The sequence below is a fragment of the Palaemon carinicauda genome, unplaced genomic scaffold (genome assembly GCF_036898095.1).
Source record: "Palaemon carinicauda isolate YSFRI2023 unplaced genomic scaffold, ASM3689809v2 scaffold1420, whole genome shotgun sequence".
In the NCBI taxonomy this organism is placed as follows: Eukaryota; Metazoa; Arthropoda; class Malacostraca; order Decapoda; family Palaemonidae; genus Palaemon; species Palaemon carinicauda.
The window spans coordinates 7501-17500 of record NW_027168949.1 but is presented as its reverse complement, the minus strand read 5'-3'; the positions used below and the strand labels follow the sequence as shown (position 1 = coordinate 17500).

Genomic DNA, 10000 nt, shown 5'->3' with positions numbered 1-10000 from the left:
ACCTCAATAAAATAAGGGGCATTTTTTTCTCCATCTTCCATAGTTAAACTACTTGATCTTTTGTTGGAATTTATTTTGATTCCAACCTTACTTATATTTAATGAACAAAACAATTATTCAAACCCCAGAACAACTTACATCAAATAGTAGATCCACTAGTAAAACTTTGTGATATTGCCCTACATTACCCTTTTCCCCAGACATGTCCTAAGATATAGAATAATATAGGTCACTTATCCCAAAGGTAGACGTTGAAGTGTTTCCAAAATTGTTGTAGTCTTGGTGATCGAACGTTTAGTTTTGTTCGGAGTTAAATTCCTAAGAAGATGCCGGCCTTTCCACTCAGTACTTTTTATTGGAACTGTTCGCCGTGGCTGTGGTATCCTCCGAAGTAATTTACTTCTTACCTTTGACAGGTAAATATTACCCACGTGCGAACTTAAGGCCTATTAGGCAATTACTAATTTAAGTCATTTAATTCATAAGTTTAATTTTATTATTCATTTTACTGATCATTAACACTAATAGTTACTATACTAAGTAGTATTAAGTTATTTACTTTTAATTTATTAAGAAAAATAGGTAAAGCTTCGAGTCAAGCTAACGACCGAACGGCTATTCCCCACAGTCGGACACAAATATCAATCCTTTCTGATTGAATTAATTAATTTAACGAAAACTGTAATCCTTATAAGGAAACAGTTTTGCTCTCCACTTCTTTTGCAACTCTTACCTATATAATTTATTTTTGGTTTCTAACAATATATATATATATATATATATATATATATATATATATATATATATATATATATATATATATATATATATATATATATATATTTATTTATATATATAGCCTATTACTAGCTAAGCTACAACCCTTGTTGGAACAGTAGAATGCTATAAGCCAAAGGGCCCCAAGAGGAAAAATAGCCCAGTGAGGAAAGGAAACAAGGAAAAATAAAATATTCCAAGAACAGTAACAACATTAAAATAAATATTTCTTATAATAACTATAACTTTAACAAAACAAGAGGAAGAGAAATTAGATAGAATAGTGTGCCCGAGTGTACCCTCAAGCAAGAGAACTCTAACCTAAGACAGTGTAGACCATAGTACAGAGGCTATGGCACTACCCAATGTTTCAATTTTGGAGTGTCCTTCTCATTGAAGAGTCTCTTCTACTCTTACCAAGAGGAGAGTAGCCACTGAAAAATTACATTGCAGTAGTTAACCCCTTGGGTGAAGAATTGTTTGGTAATCTCAGTGTTGTCAGATGCATGAGGACAGAGGAGAATATGTCAAGAATAGGCCAGACTATTCGGTGTAAGTGTAGGCAAAGGGAAAGTGAACCGTAACTAGAGTGGAAGATCCAATGTAGTACTGTCTGGCCAGTCAAAGGATCCCATAATAATCTAGCTGTGGAGAATTTATATCTAAATGTTTGAGTGGGAACTTAGTCCGGGAAAGTCTCCCTACGGCAGTTACATAAAGATCAACAGGGGAGGATAATGAACACTTTACTCTCGGGGCACAAACGCCCTGCTAATAGCTTTACTGCCACAGTTCACTAACCGTCACTCTTAAATACAAAAGGGGGAAATTTTACTGTCCAGAGGCCGGAGAGAGAACTCCACACGTGAAAATAAAAGTAATTTATGGCCTACTCTAGCTTTGTCAGGTCTATAGTCATCTCACTCTTAGGCTCTGTTTCGACTCCGTCCAAGCTGCCCCAGTGAGATGCTGGACAGTTGTCTTACGTTAATGTAATTAGAGACAAAACCAAAAATGGGAGCAGTGATGTAAAGTAAAGTTTAAAAGTTTCAAGATGAGGATCTTTACCTTCGAAGCAGATATATTAATACAAAGTTCCTTGCTGAAATCACTTATAGACTTACTTGGGCTTACTCCTTTCAAATACTGGGTATTCTGTCCCTTGATCAAATATTCATAATTTGCATATTGAAATAAATGAGGGAGCAAAAATACGAAAGAGGTTTAATTAACCGAATATTGATTTATTCACAAATTTACATCAAAAGAAACGGACATCTTAACAACACAGAAATGGTATATAAAAGGAAAGCAATAAAAGCAATTCAAAACAATAAAAATGATCAGTTAGACACGTGGTCTACAATAATTAATAATAAAAATTGGATCGGACACGTGGCCCATGTGACCCAGAGACTGTGCTAGTCTCAAAGCAAAAAAATTATATCGAAAAAAATATATACATACAATCCCACCGCACACAATCCGAATATGTAAAAAGCCAGTTATTCTAAGCAAGTTAAAATTAGTCTAAGCTAAACTAAAATATAGGGGAATAACTATGGCCATTGTTGTTGTACCTGCACTCCTTTGAGATTGTCTTTTGCCCGTTAATGACTGTTGACCTGGTTGCACAAGTTGGCACTTTGCACTCTTGACTGGCTCACCCCAAGAATCATCGTTTGTGGCAGTATCGGTTTCCCAGGTTTCACTCCTTCACTGTCTCCAGCTGGCAGGACTCCTTTATGAGCTGAGGTTTGGGAGAGGGGGCGAGGTGACCCAGATGTGCACAGAATAACTGACCAGGCCGGTAAGTCGGTCAGGGCGGCTTCTGAACAAATGGGCCGACACTAAGGTCGAGAGGGATCACCTCGCTTCACCTTTCCAGACAGGTGAGAGTCATGATGCACACAGTAATCCATTGTGGGTGCCATATTGGGACTTCAGGACAGGACAATATATTGTTGCAAGGTGTCGGGAGTTTCGAACTGACTATTCGAAATCCCCGCCATTTAACTCCACAAACTTTGCGTTAAATTGTGGTAAGATTGGAAGATCTCGCGGGCGTTTCTACGAATGAGTGCTCTCCAATACTTGACGGTATTGTGGCATAAATCTCAAACACCTGGTGGGGAAGGAGCGGGTGTCAGAGAGACGAAGTTTTTATTATTTACAAATTACGAAAATGATATTGTATTGTTTTACCATGACAAAAATATCGATATATATGTTTAGAGCCAAGGACTCTCTAGTTTGTTGGATTATGGCAAATTATGGCCTTCAGCCGAAGTATTAAATTTACCCTTCGATTTGAAGTAAGACTTTGACTGTTTCTCTGTCTTGTGGTCGATAAAGAAACTTTATCAAACCCCTTATTGAATAAATAACGTAAGAGTTCCCGCGCATCTCACAAGGACACTTTAGTTAGCGCGGGAGACCGTAGTTTTCCTGGGAGCTGTCCAGCACGACGCTCGTTCATTCCTGCCTAAACATCCAACCCAGTAAGTTTAACCATATTGTTAGTCTCTCCATCTCCGGCTCCTAGCTACCGCGATACCAGGTCGGTTCTTTAGTGAGTCTGTATATGTAAATTTGTATCGATCTGTAAAATTGTAATCCCTGGGACTAGGGATTAGTTTTATGCATCAGATAACATCTGTAGGCCTTGGTATGTGATTTACCATAGAATAGTTATTACAATTTCCAAACTTCTTCTTATTTAGTCCAATGTGGACTCTGTGATTCATGAGCACATGTTGCAGACCCCCTAAGGGTGACAGTTCTAACTTTCAATTAGCCTGAAGTGTTATTGTGTGTTTTTTCTTTAGCAAATGATTATTTTTGTAATAAACTTAAAATTTTGATCATATTTTATTGAATCCTGAATAGTTTTGAAAAGCAAACTTCTTGAAGGTCTTGTCATTGCCCATTCCATCGGTCCTAGAATCATTAATTTCAATAAGTCGGAGAAAAATTCACGACACAAGGAGTGCAGAGGAGGCAGGATTTTGTACTAGATACTTTAGAGAAATCTTGCTGCTCTCAGGGAGTTTATACATACAATAGCCCTACCTATTCTGGCTTGCTAAAAATTAATTAATTAATGATCAATTAGCAATGGGCTGGTGCGATGGGCATACATCTTAAAATTAACAAACCTTAATTGGTATTGAGAAATAAAAGATGCATTAATTCAGCAGTATTGCAAATTATATCTAAATCGATTTAATGTTTAATCTTGACACACGTAGTTTGAGGAAAGAACCAACATACGGCGGGGTTACTGAGGCCCTTTGTTGTGTGCGTATCTATGCTGTGACGTCACGAGCATGGCGTACACTACTGCCAACACGTTTATTTGATTTAGTTTACAATAGTCCTCCCGATGATTCGTTGAAGAAAACTTGATGTAGGAGAGAACGTTTAAGGGGTAGCTATAGTATTAGTAGAAGAGAGTTAAAAATACGATTGAAAGAAGAAGAGTGAAGAAAAATTCTTCACTCTACCGGTAGTATCTCAACGAGTGGTTGGTGCCCTGGCCAACCTACTACCTAGTCAAAGTTTAGTCCTATCAAGTTTGCTAGTATTATCTCTCTCTCTCTCTCTCTCTCTCTCTCTCTCTCTCTCTCTCTCTCTCTCTCTCTCTGATCTTGAATAGGTTACACTTGAAGTTGGAGGTTCCTGCGTGCAGATAGAGGGCAACTGGTCCTGGGTTGTCCTTTCTTTCCTAGTCTCCATAAGAAGCTTTTAATGTACCACGCAGGATTCAACAATGACTGAATTGCTCAAAATAAATCTTTCGATTATTAATATACAGCTGAATTATGTATTGTTTGTATTGATGAAATAATGTTATGTAAGACAATGAATGAAGAAAAGTAAAAGTATATCTGCTGTTATCCTGAAAACTATCTGCAGGACGATCTGTCAGAGGAGAAGCTGTCTTCGATGTCTGGATGCCACTGAGACGTTGTTGTTTACTCATTACACTCACACACACACACTGACATACACACATATATATTAATTTACTTTAATGGCTGCTTTTCCGATCCCATACAGCAGGGGAACCCCATTCTCTACAGGACCTCCAATGTCGTTTTACCTTGTTCGTTCAGAGTATTAAACATTTCATATCGCGTATTGTTCATTTACTGTTAAATTGTTACTCTTGTATGACTGTTGAAATAAGAGTCTTCAGTTTCCTCTTGAAAGCCTTAATGTCTTCAATCATTCGGATGTTTCGTGAGAGCTTATTATATAGTCTCGGGGCCGCATATTTAAAGGCTTTGGATCCTAAAGTAGACATATATCTAGGTTCCAACAGTTTGAAGCAATCTGTAACCATTTTCGTGTCAACACGAGTTGTTGGCTGCGTAATATGTAGCAATTCTATTAAGTATTTTGGACGACCGGATCTGATAACTTGGTGGGTTATTGTACATATTTTGAATTCAATTCTCGCTTTAATCAGCAGCCAGAGTAAATCGATTAGTATAGGGGTGATCCATTCTCTAGGTGAGACACCTTTTATCAGTCTTGCTCCTCTGTTTATGTTTTGTAATTTCTTAAGTTACACTTTTGGTAAATTGTAATAGATAGAGTTGCAGTAGTCAATCCTGGTAATAACACAGTTTTGTCACAAGTTTCTTTACAGAATTTTCGTCCAGGTACTTTTTTTTAAACGCAATTTTTCTTACATGATAACCAGCAGTTTTTATTGCATTATTTATCTGGGGATTTAGAGACAGGTTACAGTCAAGAAATACACCCAGATCTCGAACTTTACTAGATATCGGCACTGAGTTATTATTTATGTTCATTTAGATATCACCCAAGTCTCTCACGCTGTTTCTTTTACCCACCACCATAAATTCAGTTTTATTCTTATTTAATTTTAGTTGTTTAAATGTCATCCATTCTCTAACACTATCAAGCATTCGATTTAGAGTTTCAATAGTGTCATCTATATCATTTATGGAGAAGTAAAATTGTGTGTCATCCACAAATAGTTTTAAATTCACGCCAGGCCTTTGTAGTATTTTCGATAAACCAATAGTATAAATACAGAATAAGATTGGGCCAAGTACACGCCCCTGGGGTACCCCTCTGTTTAAGGGTTCATAGGATGAATAAGAGTTTCCAATTTATACACAGTAATTTCTACCAACTAAGTAGTCTTTTAGGTATTCGAAGGTTTAATCTTCAACGCCGATGGACCTTAGGTCAATTAGTAGCAGTTCATGCACCACTGTATCAAAAGCAGCACTGAGATCGAGAGATATTAAAATACCACATTCATTTTCATCCTTCATTTCCAGCATATCATTTACAACAGACCAGATGGCTGTCTCTGTAGAGTATAGTTTTCTGTAAGCAGATTGGTTGTCATGCAAAGCTTCCATTACTTCTAAGTGACTGACTAGTTGTTCAAGAATTACATATTCAAGCACTTTTGCAACAAAGGATAGATTTGTAATAGGTCTATATGAGCTTAATTCCTGGTGGTCCAGTGCATTTTTCAGAACTGGTGTGACTACAACCATTTTCTCAGATTTAGGAAATTTACATTCATCAATGCTTGCATTTGCTATTCTCATTATTATTTAGTCTAGACTAAAAAAGTCTCTCTCTCCAATTACTTCTGATATTGGCATAGGATCGATCGCACAGTTTGTTTTCTTTGCTCTCTTGATAATTCTGTTGATGTCATCTTGTGTTATGCTGTTAAATCGTATCAATTTTGTGTGTGTGCCTGGTGTATCATTAATCTGATGTTGGGTATTTACAAATGACCTGGTTATGTTTTTAATTTTGTTTTTAAAGAATACTAGAAAATTATTTTCTAGTTCCTGGTCACTGTATCCATCAGGTAGCTTCTTTTCTTTTATATTCCCCATTATACCATTCAAGAGACGATATAACTTATTATGTGTGTTGCTGCTTCGAGGATCTTTCTCTTATAGTATTCAATTTTTTTTCCTTCTAGTAGGTAGTTATATTGACACGCAGCAGTTTTTTATTCTACCCAAGTACTTTCAGTTTTTAACCTTTTCTACTTTCTTTCTTTACGTCTTTTTTCCCTCTTTTTTACCTAAGTCTCTCCATCAAACCAAGGTTTTCTGACATTAAAAGACTTGGCTGCTGCTACCCAAGCTTTATTCAACCTCAACTTCAGTAGATTATTCCCTGAAACAATCATGAACATAATTAGCAGACCCCATAATAAATGTAATACAAACTATGTTAGATCCTCAAAGTAAATTTAATTAAACCAAATAGATACAAATGGAATAAACAAAAGGAAATTCAAAAGAAACAGAGAATTACTTGATAAGTTGCTTTGACTGTCCCTCCATCAGGTAAGTAAACAAAGTATGAAAAGATCACCAGACAAACGGTTCAGAGTGAGGTATGAAAGAGCAAAAGGACAAAACAATATTATAACATTCTTCCCCTCTAGATATAAAATTGGTTACATCACTTCATAAGTAATCAATCCCACCCATATCGGTTCGGAGCCCTTGACGCCCGGGTTGATCTACGTACTGGAGGTGATGCAGCCTCTTTTCTAATTTCAGCTTCTGGGTGAATTCCCGTACCTTCTGGAAACTCTTGATGGGTTGTCTTGGGTGACACTGGAGATTGAGATAGTATGGCCTCTGGTGACAATGAAACAGAAGGTAGTTCTTGATTTTCAGAAACAGAATTATAACTAGGGCATGGGGCCAGGTCACGTAAGGAAACCGTTGACTCTCGTCTGCTGGGATGTCTAATGTTAGCATATGTTGGGTTAGCAGATAATAGTTCAACTTCATCCACTATGGGTTCATTTTTGCTTGTTCTGACAAATTTCCTCAATAATACCGGTCCTGACGACATAAGCCACGAAGGCTGAGAGCTCCCCGAGGATGAGCGGCGTGGAAATCCAAAAAAGCGTTCATGGGGTGTGACATTAGTTGCTGTTGTCAGAAGGGATCTAAGTGAATGTACCACATCAGTGAGTACTAATTCCCAGTGCTGATCGGGAAGATTTCGAGACCTGAGTGCCAACTGGATTGCCTTCCATACAGTACCATTGAGCCGCCCCACTTGCCCATTACCGATTGGATGAAAAGGGGTAGTTCGACTTGTTGCAACCCCCTTCTGTGCGAGATAGGTTTTGAGCTCTCTAGACATGAATGAGGTTCCTTGATCCGAATATATATACTGAGGCATCCCACACAGGCTGAATATTTGTTCTAAGCACTTAATCACTGTAGTTGTGTTCATGTTGGGACACGGAAAAACGAAAGGAAAACGGGAATAATCATCAACCACAATAAGTAGATATGGGTTGCGCGAGGCCGTCGGAACTGGTCCTTTAAAGTCAATGCTTAATCTCTCCATTGGTTGTGTCGCCTTGATGAGTGTTCCTTCTTGGAATTTGTAGAATCTTGGTTTCAATTCTGCACATATCCTGCAAGAAGCACAGACCTTCTTAACGTCCTCAGTGGAAAAAGGAAGATTTTTCGATCTCACAAAGTGCAACAAGTGAGTCACTCCTGGATGGCACAGATTCCCATGTAGTTCAGTGAAGGTAGATGACGTAGAAACCACAGAACCGCAAAAAGCTCGGGTGAAAGCATCAGGAACCACATTCTCTTTACCGGGGCGATAATGTACTGTATAACTGAAGGCAGCGAGTTCCATCCGCCATTCCTGGATCTTATTATTCTTAACTTTAGTGCGTTTCCTGTTATCAAACATGAAGGCCACAGAACGTTGGTCTGTAACGAGATCAAAGTGTTGTCTAGCAAGAAAATGACTCCACTTACGTACAGCCTCCACGATAGCCATGGCTTCCTTCTCTACGACGTGATATTGAATCTCACTTCCTTGTAAAGTCCTAGACATGAAGGCCACAGGTCTGCCATTCTGGTTGAGTACTGCTGAGACTGCTACTTCCGAGGCATCACATTCGACCTCAAAAGGCAAATTTTCATCCACAGAGTGTATCATTGCTCCTTCAAGTTCTTGTTTGAGTAGTTCGAAAGCCTGCAAAGCTTCTTCATCTAAAGGAAATTTCTTTACTCTTGCCAGTGGTTTAATCTTAGCAGAAAAATTCTGTATCCATTTAGCGTAATAAGCAAACATACCCATTGCCCTCTTTAAAGATCCTTGACTAGTTGGAGGATGTAGTTCTTGTAGAGGTCGGAGTCTTTCCATTTCAGGCTTTATTACACCATTCCCCACGCAGTAGCCAAGAATATTAATGGTACGCACAGATTTAATAGTTTTAGTAGCATTGAGAGTTAGGTTCCTCTTGTTGATGACCTCAAGAAAGCGCTGCACGTTCTGATCATGTTGTTCTTGAGTGTGTTCAGCAATAGTGATATTGTCCAAATATGGGAAAGCACCTTGTAAGTTTTCTTCTTTCACCAACTTATCCATAGTTCGTTGGAAGGCTGGAACTCCATCGGTAACTCCGAAAGGTACTCTATAGAACTGGTACAGGCGTCCATTGGCTTCAAAAGCTGTATACTTCTTGTCTGATTCCTTTAGTGGGACTTGGGGGTAAGCGCTTTTCAAGTCAAAAGTCGAATATACGCAATATGTTGAGAGTTCATTAACCATGGTGTCAATCCCTGGTAATGGATAAGCATCCAGTTCTGTAAACAGATTTATAGTTTGCGAATAATCAACACTCATCCTTTTCTCTGCCGATTAAAGGAATCCTTAACCACCACAACTTGAGCTCTCCATGGTGATATGCTATCCTCAATAACACCCTCAGCCAAGAGATGACTAGTCTCCGCTTCAATGAATTCTTTGTCATCTTTACAGTAATGTCTTGATTTAGTGACAATAGGATTACAATTAGGTAACAAATGCTGGAAGATAGAAGGTTCATCCACAGCAGCGGCTGCCAACAAACAGTAGGGCTTAGCACCAGATAAGTTGAACGCTGGTTTCGGCCCACCGTATTCAATAGTCACTTTCTGATGCTGCTCTTGGAAGTCCTGACCAAGTAATACTCCTGAACATTAATCCTTCATTACTGCGAGACGCGTGGATGGATAAGTTTCTCCATTAAGATGAAGAGTCAAGTCTAAATTGACATAACCTGGAGAGTTTGTATGCAAAGATTTCTCTGCTAAAGCGACGTCTTTATCAGTGGGATGTATTGGTAGCTTTAATTCCCACGCTACATCTTCGTCTATATACCTGTCATCACTGCACG

The 10000-nt window shown here is 38.4% G+C and overlaps 1 pseudogene; it reads right to left on the bottom strand.

Annotated features, from left to right (window-relative positions):
• Positions 1-9803: 9803 nt before the first annotated feature.
• The window catches only part of LOC137635577 (uncharacterized), a 6059-nt pseudogene continuing 5862 nt past the window's right edge, over positions 9804-10000 (bottom strand).